Genomic DNA, 13093 nt, shown 5'->3' with positions numbered 1-13093 from the left:
TGTATGTATGTATGTATATACATACACACACACACATATAAACACCAGCTATAAAGATCTCTCCCCTAAAATAAGTCTGCCTCTTAAATTGTGCTCTTCCAAAACAGCACTTTTCTTTTCTGTAGACTACCTCAAGGAAGTATCACAAATTCCATGGACTAAAATAACAGAAATGATCATTTCACTGTTTTGGAAGCTGTAGTCCAAAATCAAAGGGCTGCAAGATTACACAAGCTCTGGGGTCTGCAGGGGAGCCTCCTTCCTTGTATTTTCCCAGTCCCAGTGGGGTACCTATCCTGGGCATCTGTTGGCATTCTGCTGTAGCAATCAGTCTTCTGCCTTTGCCTTTGTGTAGGGCTCCCCCTGTGTGTGCCCTGTATTCACAGTGCTGTCTTCTTAGGACATCTGCCACATTAGTTTAAGAGCCCAAATTAAATTAAGATTTTCATGGGGATGCACCTGAGAAGAAATCAAACATTGTACAAAAATAAACAACAACGTCAAAGTACATATATAATAATAATTTCAGAGAACCCAACTTAAAGAATTCCATCTGCAAAGACCCTATTTCCAAAGAAAGCCAACTTTGAGGTATCTGACATTAGGATTTCAATATTTTTTGGCAGGGGCAAGGATAGAGGATACAACTCAACTCCTGTCAGATACCATGAGGTCTAGAGCTGAGATTTAAATGACATTTTCCTTCATAACTAACATTTTCCTTCATCTTTATTAGTTTTTCGTTGTATTTTACCTCAGCTGAACAAATTACTTCCATTTTTTATGTTTCTTTGCCTGGGCTATCTTTGTCAGAACTACCTTTAATATTTTGTAGAATTAGGACATGGGGTGGGGGGCGGGAATGTCCTGAACAAACACAGGTTTAATGGGGACCACCCCAATCCCAAAAGAATATCCAAGGCTCCAAGGGCTCCAGATCCCAAAATGTCATCACCACCTAAGGGGGTGTTGTTGACTTCGGGGGTTGTTGGTTTTTCACCTGCCTTCATCTTGCTATTGGGGTAGTGTTAAGGCAGGGAGAGGGGCATGCCAGAGTCCCCAAACCTGCCAGCTCTAAATAGGTTCTGCCATCTGCCACATCAAGAGAAAATATTTAGGAACTTTAATACAATTTGTATGCAATTCAGAAAAGATGAAGAGTTTCTAAATCAAACACCCAAATTTACCCATCCCCTAAAGGGTAAAAGTCTAACCAAACAGGATTGGCCCAGAACAAGGTTTGAATGTCTGCAGGGACCCATAGAAAAGAGTCAGAAACAGCCAGATTAGTCCAAGAGGAAAAAAAAAATTAAAAGCAAGATAAATGCTGCCATAGTGAACCTCCCACGAGCCTCTCACCCACATCTGTTTCAACAGGTCAAGGCCAAGAAACAAGCACAGTTTCTTCACATGTCTCTGCTTCATGTGCATCCCTCAGGTCTCCTGGCTCTCCATACTGCTTCCTTTCTTCTCCAGTCTCCTCTTCAGCTTCTTCTCCTCCTGGGTCAGCTCCACCCACCTCTGGGTGAGGCAGGGAACCTGAAACCTGACCTTTTTCTTGGGCACCAGCTGTTCCATTAGGTCTGCAGAACTGGCAGGAAATCTTTACCAGTTTATCTCTTTTTATCTTTGGATTATTCCTTTCTTCATTTCCCTTTTTCATAAATAAACCTTTTATTAATCTTTTCTGTGTGTGCCTGCAGTTGGTCTCATTATAAGTCCCTTTTAAGCATGCAGGTGAGGACCCACACTCAGGGCAACCCATTTTACATTGGGTGGTAAGCCCTGAAACAGAATGGTGCAAGCAGTGAGTGCACACTTTAAATTTCAAAACTAAACCTCATGATATTGTTCATTTGCTACACAACCTGTCCATCCATCCCCTTGCTTCCTTTATGGAATATGTGATGCTTTATCACTTCAGGTCTGCACTTAAACTGACTGTATTTATATATTTCACCCTTTTGAAGTGGTATAACCATCTCACTTCTCAGCTTTCCAAAATTCAAACTGAAAATGAAAGTCACAAGGACTTTGAGTACTCATCATAGGATAAGTACTCCATAAATATTAGCTTCTGCTAGATATTCTGCTGTATACTTACAATGCTAACAATACATATATAAATTTTGTAAAGTATCAAGCATCTCTGCTCCAAATGTTTTAAAAGAGAATTCATGTATCTATTTATTCAACAGGTATTCATTGAATGCTTCATAAGTGTTGGGGCTGGGCTCCTCCAAGGGCCAGATAAACCTTTCTTGATGTGTTCCATTGACTCTCATCACCTTCATAAGTGAAGGAGAGGTCAATGTAGGCTCAGAGCCTCAGGATGTCTGTTATCATTACTTAAAGAATGCAAATTCTTTTACCTTGAGAGCTGGGGTGCCCTGGAGGATAAGGAAAAGCTTTTCTGACTTGTATCTTTTGCTCTATACCTAACTGAAAAGTAATGTCTACTTCCCCTTTGTGACTAAAGAAGCCAGTTTTGTTTTGTGGGATTGGAGGAAGGGGGGGAGTGAGATGGGAGCATCATCCAGTTGTCCATAGATCCAAAAACATGTCCTCTGTGTCTGAGGTCATCACACTTTCACAGTAGGGATGAGGTCATCTTTTAGCAAGCAACTGAGGGGTGTTCTGGGACCCACAAACTTGCATGCTCTGGAAAAATCTGGCCATCTGACATAATGACAAAGGAAGCAAACACTTAGTGTGATTCATCTTTAATAGAATTAGTGTGCATAGATAGAAAGGAGGAGAAAGAACAAAACATCCCAAATTGCCCATTTTCTCATGGACAAATGCCCAAAAAGAGTAGGTCTGAAGTGGGGAGACTGAGGCCTGAAAACTTGCCACAGTCTAAAGCACCTTCCAGCTGGGAAGAGTGGGAAAGGAGTTCTGAAACCTGGGTGAAAAGAAATATAATGTTGGGAGTGACCAAAGATTTACTGAGAAGGACTGAATTAGGGAGGTAAAGAATTGAGCCTTGCATCCAAGCTTGATAAAGTGGTAGTAAACTGACTTTGAGATCCTGGATGGGACTAGCTGAAGGTGACAGCGAACTGAGCCTCACATCAAGGACACAGCGATTAGTCACCCCCTTTGGAATCTGAGTTTAGAATCTATATAAGAGACCCTTCCTTCCCCCTTATTGAGTTGGCAGTAGCTGCAGATTCCACTCTAGGGGCTCTGTCTCAGCTGCTGTTCCGGAGCAATAAACTCTGCCTGCTCAGCCTTTCTGCCTCCAGCCTTCCTTTCTTGCGGCCGGTCACAGAATTTGGGACAAAACATATAACATCAAGATAGATACTGCCATGTTCAGCACCCCACAAGTCTGTCATTTACATGTGCTTTCCAAGTCTCTCCTCTGGTGTCTTCCACATTCCTCCTTCCCAGCCCTATAAGATGCAAATTGCCCTACAGAAGCAAGGACTCTCTTCTTTTTATTCTCCCTTTTCTTCCATGTTATATACCTTCACAGGGCTACTCAGTTCTGCCCCCACTTGAGGCAGACAGATCCATGAACAGGGGTGACATAGTGTTATATGGCACAAAGGAAATGCACACCAGGGCTATCAAGAAACAAGTTTAATGCACTGATGCTGACTCAGCAGATTTGTATTCCAATGCTGAGCCCCCTTTGTAGGAACTCAGGGACTTTTATACACTTTCAGTTTCTACAGGGTTCTGAGTGTATTTGCATTGGCAGTTGTACATGGCCAGATATGATGTACCTACATACCAAGACGTGAGTCATTATAGCTGCATAGCAAGGTGAGTAAAGGGTAAGTAGTCATGGGACCTCCCCTAGACCCTGTAGTCACGGAACCCTTAAGTCCATCCTACCTCCTGTCAGTATGAGGTCTGAACAGGAAGCAAGATTCTTATCAGGGACCACTTTGCATAGCAGGAACTGAGCAAAAGTTTGTCACTAAGGTCCCCAGGCTGCTTATCTCAGGTCACCTTTTAAAGGACTTGCCTCCCTTTTATGGAGATGTCTCTTTCTTATCTGTCATATCAAAAAGTTTCCCCCTCTCTATCCCTGATGGACAAGAGCTCTAAATGCAATATAAATAACCTTGGTCTGTTCCACTAATCTTTGTTATTTATAACCATGTAAATTATATAAATTCTCTCTATGTATGTTATTAAATTGTTTTCCTCTGTTCACCCATCTGATGCTGTTTTGAGCACTCATCTAGCCACAGAAGAACCCACAGGATAGGTAATTATCCCCTGTGCCACAACATAAGTAACAGACATTTCCTAAACATGTATTTGTCCTCTATCCTGTATCAGTCACCAGCACATAGTTAGTACTTAATAAATCAAAGTTGAGTGAATGAAAACAAAATCTCCATAATCAAAGTTTATAATCTAGCTAGAAGAAAGATGCATTTAATTTATACTTCTTGTAAAGTACAGTCATATTCAATGAAGAAAAATAAAGTAAGATGAAAAATGGGTGGGAGTCAAGCACCACTTTAGAAAGTGAGGCCAGAGAATGTCCTGTTGGAGAGGGGATATTTAAGGAGAGACCAGAATGACATAACCCCTGCCAGGCAGACAGAACAAAATGTAAAACTCTGAGGTGGCAGTGAACTTGGCAGGTTTGAGGAACAGCAAGAGACCATTTAGTTAGTAAGATAGAAAGTTCTTTCCACTTGAGCTATCTACTAATAAGAATTGCTATTATATAAATGTAAAATGAGGACAGTCTATAGTACAGAATTTCAAAGAAGAAAGCAGAATGATTGAGACTGTGCCTTTGCAAGTGTGATCAGGAAAAGGAAGCATCAGCATCTCCAGGAACTTGTTAGAAATGTAGACTCTCAGGTAACCTCCTGGTGGTGTGGCCCATGAAATGGTACTTTAACAGATTCTCAAGGAGATTTCGGTATATGTCTGAGTTGAACTTGAACAGATAAGCCCATCACCTGGGGCCAGTTAGAATGGAGGCTCTCAGACCAGTCTATTTTGCTATCAAGCTCCTGGGTGGAAACCATCAATCCACAACCTATAAACACTCCTGAGGATGAAGGTCAGCCAACTTTTCCTGTAAAGGACCAGACTGTAAGCAGTGTAGGATTTGCCAATCCAGTTTCTGCTGCAACATGAAAGGAGCCATAGGCAATACATAAATGGATGGGTTTGTTCCCGTAAAACTTTATTTATGGGTACTGAAATTAGAACTCATAAAATTATGATGTATCTTGAAATATTAAAAATTTTTTTTTTCCTCATTTAAAAAAGGGGAGAGTCATTTTAAGCTCACATACCATAATAGATTGCTGACCCCTGGCCTAGAATGATGTTAAACAGGCCAGGGTTTCTTTGTTCCCTGGTTATATACCTGTGCGTAACATGTATATAGAAGAAAGTTTAGAGAGATAAATTTTCCAAAAGAAGTAGAAAAACACTTCAGGAACAATATGTTAATAGTTTGTAAAGAATTAATAAAAGTCTACATCTCTTCAGATGTATGTTAATACACCCCGCCCAGCACCACTGAACCACCTATAACCCTCTACCATAGTCCATTAGTCTCCCTCTCCTCTTTACTCCCCATCTTTCCACTCCTCCTCTGGCAACTTCAAATGTATAGTCCAATTTTTTTTTAAGATTTATTTATTTATGCATACAAGAACTGGGGTACAGGCTAGAAGATCAGGGGGTGAGAGGATTCACCAGAGACAGATTGAGGAGAACTGGTGGAACTACCTACTGGCAGGCAGGTCAGGAGAGATCTGCCATGGCATGTGGGTCACCTCCCTGACTGGGGATTGAACTCATATTGTAGTGGCTGTTGACAGCTTCACAGTGCTGAAGCTCCAACCCCTTGTGGCACCAGGGAAGAGCAGCCCAATTTTAAGGTTTGTTTTGGTTCAGTTTTGTTGATCCTTTGTTCTTTTTATCTTTCATCTATGTGTGGCATCATGCTGTTTTTGCCTTTCTCCTTCCATCTTATCTCAAGTAGCTCAATCCCCTTCTGTTCCGTTCATGTTTTGCAAATGGCAAGACAGCTTTATACACACACACACACACACACACACACATATATATGTATATATGTGTATATATGTATATATATATACATATACATACACACACACACACACACACACACACACACATATATATATATATAGCTGAGTAGCAGCTCATTGTGCATGTAGACCACATCTTCCTAATCTACTACTCATCTGTTGTTGAGAACTTCGGTTGTTTCCATCCCTTGGTTATTGTAAATAGTGCTGCATTTGATACCTAATGCTGGTCTCAGTTTCTCTCAGCCAATGAAAGGAAAGAGAATTTGAAGAAAAGGAAAGTACTTTAATTTGCTGACAAATGAGGAGGGCAACAGATTCATGTCTGAAAGATCACCATCCTGTTCTTTGGCAGGGTGCAGGATTATATATACCAAGGGGAAAACAAAATAGGGGGGATTGGCAAGTGTCTGCAAAAGGGAAGGCAGAAGGGGTCTGCATGAAGACAGGAGACAGAAATAAGTGGGCACCAGCTTGCTTTTTTCAACAACTGTTGTTTAACTTCCTTTTCCTTGGATTCCTTGGAATGCAAGACAAACCTGTCAAAGATGCAAAAAATTGCAAGAAATAAGGGAAAAACAGACTTGTTAATGCTTATCTGAGAGATTAGTCACTGGTACCTGCATCACAATGAAGACAGGGGTGCATATCACTTCTAATATGCAATTTTGTAATTTTCAGTACAAACTGAGAAGTAGAATTGCTGGATCAGGTGGTAGCTCTATGTTGTCTATTTTGTGAATTCTATATACTATTTTCCATAGTGGTTGCACCAGTCTACATTCCCACAAATAGTATACCAGGGTTCATTCTTCATGATATCCTCCCCAAAACTTAGTGTTTCTGATCCTTTTGATGAGCATTATTCTCACAGATGTGAGATCATGTCTCATTGTGGTTTTAATATGTATATCCCTGATGATAAATGATGATGAAAATCTTTTCATATGCTTATTGATCATCTGTATGTGTTCTCTGGAAAATGTTTATTCAGATCTTTGGCCATTTTGTTGTTGTCATTACTTTTTTTTCTTCTTTTTTCTTTTTGAGTTGTCTGTATCATTTGTAGTTTTTGTCTAATAGCCTTTTGTCAGATAGATGGTATAAAATACTTTCCTCAATTAAGAAGGGCATCTTTGTTTTAATATTTTTCTTGCTTTGAAGAAATTTTGTAGATTAAGGTAGTCCTGTTTGTTCATTTTTGCTTTTGTACTCCTTGCTTTTGGAGTTAATTCCACAAAGATATCTGTGAAGCCATATTTTCTTCCTTGTATTTTGTGGTTCATATCTTACATCCATACCTGAATCTTTTTAAAAAATATTTTTAAAATATTTTGTTTATTTATGCATATAAGATCTGGGGTATAGGTCATAGGTGCAGTGGTGGGGAGGGAGTTGGGCATGTGAAGATTTACTAGAGAAAGAGTGGGGAGCAGATCTATTGAGTTACACTGCTGAGGCAAGTAGTGGGCAAGATGGAAGAGGTCTGCTGTACCATTTGGCTTAGCTCCCTGGCCAGGGATTGAATGCATGCTGCAGTGGCTGCCAATAGCTTCATAGTGCTGAGACTTACCCCCTTGTGCTACCAGGGAGGCCCGAATTTCATTTGGATAATTCCTTTTTATATGGTATGATAGTACCATACCTTTTTATATGGTATGATAGTATCTAGTTTTATTCTTATGAATGTAGCTGTCCATCATGCTGTTCAACATCATTTGTTGAAGACACTTTACTTGCTCTTTGTATAGTTTTTGCTCTTTTTTTTTTTATATGTTAGCTGTCCATTTCAGTGTAGATTTACTTCAGAGCTCTGCATTTACTGCATTAATCAGTATCTATTTATTTTTGATTACCATACTGTTTTGACTATTCAAAGCCATTGCAACTTTGGTAGGGATTGCAGTAAGTCTGTATACTGCTTTGGATAAGGTGGCCATTTTAACAACGTTAATTCTTCCAATCCATGAACTTAGAATATCTTTCAGTTTCTTTATGTATTATTCTACTTTTAAAAATAAAATCTGACATTTATTGTGGTACATATTGATAAGGGTATTACTAGGTATTTTTATGCAAATGTAAATGGGGCTGTTTAATATATTTCTGAACACGAACTTTCTTAAGCAATTGGAATTGTGTTGCAGGACTTCAAAGGTTTTATTCAATGTTATTTCATTATAATCTTGATGAGAAAAAAATAGATACAGGCCAATATTGAACTAAAAATGTTATTCAAGGACCTGATTTCATTAAACATTATTTCACTTAAAGTTACAATATTAAAGATTTACCAACAACAGTAAGGACTTAGTATATACAGCAGCAGAACAGGATTCCTTAGGAGTGAATGTTTTTCCTGTATCTAGAGGTAATACGGAAAGATTCTGTCTAATGAGAATGAAAGGAAATTCTATATTGGGTCTAGAGCAGATTGCTTGTCTAAGAATTTTCTTAATTATAGTCTTTTGCATTCTCTCCTAAAGTCCCTCTGTTAAGTTCTTCTGTCCCCTCTGCATGCTTTAAAAGTCTCCTAACCTCTTCTCTTCCAGTCTTGCCAACTCAAATCAATTGAACAGTCAAGTGTCATTGAAAAACTCTTGAAATTATAGCTCTGACTATGTCATTTCCTTATCCCCATATCGCTAGTGGTTCTAGATGGACTCTTCACTAGTTTTCTTACTCTGGCTTTCAAATCCTTTCAATGTTTGCATTCACCAACTCATGCTTGTTAGCCCCAGACCTGCCTTATCACTCTGCCCATTTCCCTTGTGCAGTGTGTGAAGCCCTTTACCCACTCCAACTTCCATTTTTTTAATCTGTTTAAATCCTGCGTATTTTTCAAAGCCCACATCAGTTATTTCCTACTCTGTGAAGATAGCTATTATTCATATACATATACATGCATGCATGCATAGACAAACAGCACATATATATGCAAACTCCTTCCTTCCCCTGTATCTCTCTTGCTCCTGTAGCATTTTGAACTATCCTTATATAATTAATATCCATTAGTTTTCCAATCTATCTCTTTGGTAACTTGTGATGAATGTATTCCTTTTCATTTTATTAAAAGACTTGTTTGCTTACTTATGATCAGTTTGCCTGCAATACTACTAGAAAGTAAAATAAGAAACTTTTTCTAATGTTTAGTTGTAAATAGCAATGATTCTGAATGAATGGATAGGTGAATAAATTATTAGATTTATTTTCTTTAAGAGGCGGTATGTTGCCAGTTTAATATTAGGTGAGAGTGGGCCAAAATAATTAGTGGAATGTCATGAATTAAATGCTACCTGAAATCCTGCTGTCAGAATTCTTCATTTTTTGAAGCAATGAACATCTATGATAAGGGTCCAAAGAAAGTTGAGGTAAGAAATGCTTAAAAATAATTAGAAGTGTAAGCTTGTGAATGAGTTATCAGGATGCAAAGAAAACTATGCCATACCCCTCTGGATTTTTCCCAAACTGGGCAAATGATCTAAATCACATCACAAGGTTATCAAAGGAAGGAAGTTTACTAGCATACATATGGATAATTTACATGGCTGTAAATTATAAAGAATATTGAAGAGAACCAGGAACAATCATCCTGTATTTAGAGATCTGTGGTGTCCAGGAGAGAGGAGACTTCAAAAGACAGATAAGGAGAGGGGCGAACTCATTCTACTAGAGAGAAAGGTAAGATTCTTACCTTTCTTACCTGGAAAGGACATGTTCACTGATAAACCTCTACCAGGGTGACAGCCCTCTCCATCAATGACATTCTTCTAGGTCATAATAGGGGGAGCAATGATTGCTTATGCAATTAAGTAAAGGGTAGAAAATGTGGGCACTTCTTTTTTGAGTAGAGGAGGGGAAAGAATTAGGCAAGAACAGGAATTCCTAAGCTTTCAGGATACTTAAACTGCTCAAAATTCAAAACAGTCTGCATTCTTATGGTAATTTTGAGGGTCACTGGCCCTTAGCTGACCTCTTACCAAGGTGACATGTATTGAAAGCATCTTGAGGAAATCTTACCTGACCTTTTTTGGGAGATGAGCCACAGAAACACATGATGCAAATAATGTGTATAATACCATATTTGGGCATTTTTGGTATGGGAAGCAGTGCCTAAAACTTCAATTTAAGAGAAAAATAAGGAAGAATGCATTATTTTGGCAAAGGCACAGTCTGGAAGGTACAGGTGAAAAAAAAAAAAGACAATTTAACTAAATCTACAAGACCAAAAGCACAGTTAAAGAGTACATGTGGATAAAGAAGCCGCCTTGTACCCCCTAGCACATGGGTCAACATTGGGACCTATGAGGAATGAAAGATTAATGTTAATCTGGCATCAGGAATGTAGATCAAACAGGGAGGCTGTGGGAATAGACTTACATTTTTTTTTTTTCCAGTACTCATCAGACTAGATGTTTCCCCAGTAATATATCAGTAACACTTGGGCAGAAATGATACTACTGGACATCTGCTTCTGCTGGGCTTAAATGCCTTGGCAGGGAGACTCCTTCTCTTTGGGTCTGTGCCTTCTGAGAAGTTATGATGAAAGGCATAGCAAGAGAATAAATAAGGGAAGCTAGTCAGCCACAGTTTCAAGAATCATTTTCCTGATTAATATGGCAATTTTAAGAAGAGGAAAGAAGTCCAAGAGGAGGAGGAAATACTATGAGAATAAAAAACAAAAACAAAGCTCTATTTAAAATATAATAGAGATACCTCCTGGTAGATCTCCATTACCAGTCATCTGAGGGCATATGTCACTGCCAAGATGCTGAGGGCACTCCAACTAGAGAGGCAGAGAATAGGTCCACATCAATTCCTATGGCACCTACATCAAGCACTCTCAGCAAATGCCCAGTGCATGGCACACACCTGGAAAACAAGGAGCCATCCGCATTATCTCTAATTGCATACCATGTGCTTTGAAAACCACCCACAAAAATATCACACTGGAATTACAAAGGAACAGTCCTCATTATGCTTATTATCTTCCTCTTATGGAATTAAAGAAATAACACTGTGCCTGGTAATTTACAAATTTTCTGGGCATTATAAATACATCAAAAACAAGCTTTGTCAAATCAAGGTAAGTTCAAGAAGCAAAGGCAATGAAGACATCCTCACAGGTACTTTCATTTTAGCTCTGTCTTCGATAGTGTGTGGTCAAGGAAGATGTTCTGGATTTGTAGCACTGATTTTGAAACTGTGACCGCAGGCAGGGTTATCAACCCTCTAAACTTCAGAAAACTCACTATAATATATGCATAATGCCACAATGCATAGTTGCTAGGAATTCTATGAAAGAGTGTGTATGAAAATTTAGCAATGATCAGTCCATCATGAGAAATGGATGCCAGCTAGCCTCATTGTTTTTGAATAATACAGAATAGCACTCAAATACATCTCTGTTGAGTTGGCCAATACTTAATGCTTTTCAAAAGAATTGAAATGTTGCTGGAGGGAAATATGATTTTTATGCCAAAGGTATAAAAGGTCCTGAAGTCTCATAATTCAAAAGCGACATAATTCAACATTAATTTTGCCATAGCAACAAATAGAAAGTAGTTGGAATGAAATCACAAGGTGCTTAAATCTGTAACTGCTATAGTTTCAAGGTTGATTCTATGACCGTGTCATCAGCATTTTTTCCACCTTATTTACCTTGTAACATTGCACAGCTTTTGCAAACTGGAAGTGTAGGTAGATTAGAGTTGCTTTTCCTTGTGTCCATCTCTTCTCCAATAACTTGCAGACTCAAATTAATAGCATTATGTATCATGGAGTTGTTTGGCTTCTTAGCTTTCATCATCCCTAATTCTTTCCAAAGTTACTACTTTTTAACTTATATACTCTCATTGCTAAAATATGAACACTCTCATGAACATCCTCATGTCTAGTTTCTCATTTGCTTTTACATTTAAAGTTTCAGTAAGAACAAATGAGAAAATAATAGCCCAATAGTCTGACAAATCATTCAGAAATTGTTTTACTTGCTCTGTAAATAACAGCTTGGTTGTTTCTGATTGACTAGGAGTAGTAGGAACTTCCCTTTAGTAGCCAAACCACAAAGAACACAAGTTACCAGCAGTAAAATAATTTATAATTCACTTAAAATGTAGAAATGATGTAATAACTGACATGTTTAACCATTTATTACATTATTGATTTATATAAAAATGTATATATGATGTGATTTATTAAAAATATGTAGTATTTAAATATTATAAAAAGTGATCAAACTCAGTTCCCAGCTCAGTTGGTAACACTGCTTCAGACCCCTGTTACATAAATAAATGTAGACCTACATGGTTCTAGTTACTTACAACTGACTCTGGTAAATTCCTCAAACTCTGTGAGTCTTAAAATAATATCAAGCAACTCCTGGGACTTAATTACTTCATATATCCACAAATATGTCTGTTATCTCATTTTCAGAATAAAGGTCTTGCACAAAACTTTCTAAACTATGAATTTTATGAGGTAAAGTAGATGAAAACTCACTCCACCTCACAGTGTTATTATGCAAGTGAATCAGTGAAAATTCCATCAGCAGCAGACCTGTATAGCCCTTCATACAAAAGAATAAAACATATTTTCCTTGCTAGGAAAGTGTCCTTTCATTCTTTCTCAAATATTGACAGGACACCTATTCACAAAGAATCCCTTTGCTACCATCCTATGGCCTAAAATTCTTTTGACAGTGTATGCTACCTGCCTCCTGAGAGTTTGTGGGTAGTCGTTTAGAAATAGTGACATATAATTGTAATGCCACATTTTTTTAAAGATTATTTTATTTTATTTTTTATTTATTTTTTTAAAGATCTGAATTTTTTTTTAAGATTTATTCATCTGTGAATACAAAACTGAGGTACAGGCCAGAGGCTCAAAGGTGGCGAGAGGCTTCACCAGAGACAGAGTGGGGAGCAGAACAGGCAGATGTATGAAGCACACAGCTGAGGGGAGCAGCGGGCAGGTCAGGAGAGGTCTGCCACGCCATGTGGTCACCTCCTGGGTAGGCGGGAATCGAACTCATGCGGAAGTGGCTT

The sequence above is a fragment of the Condylura cristata genome, unplaced genomic scaffold, assembly GCF_000260355.1.
Source record: "Condylura cristata isolate star-nosed mole 26May11 unplaced genomic scaffold, ConCri1.0 scaffold00026, whole genome shotgun sequence".
Lineage (NCBI taxonomy): Eukaryota > Metazoa > Chordata > Mammalia > Eulipotyphla > Talpidae > Condylura > Condylura cristata.
This window is presented reverse-complemented; position numbering follows the sequence as displayed.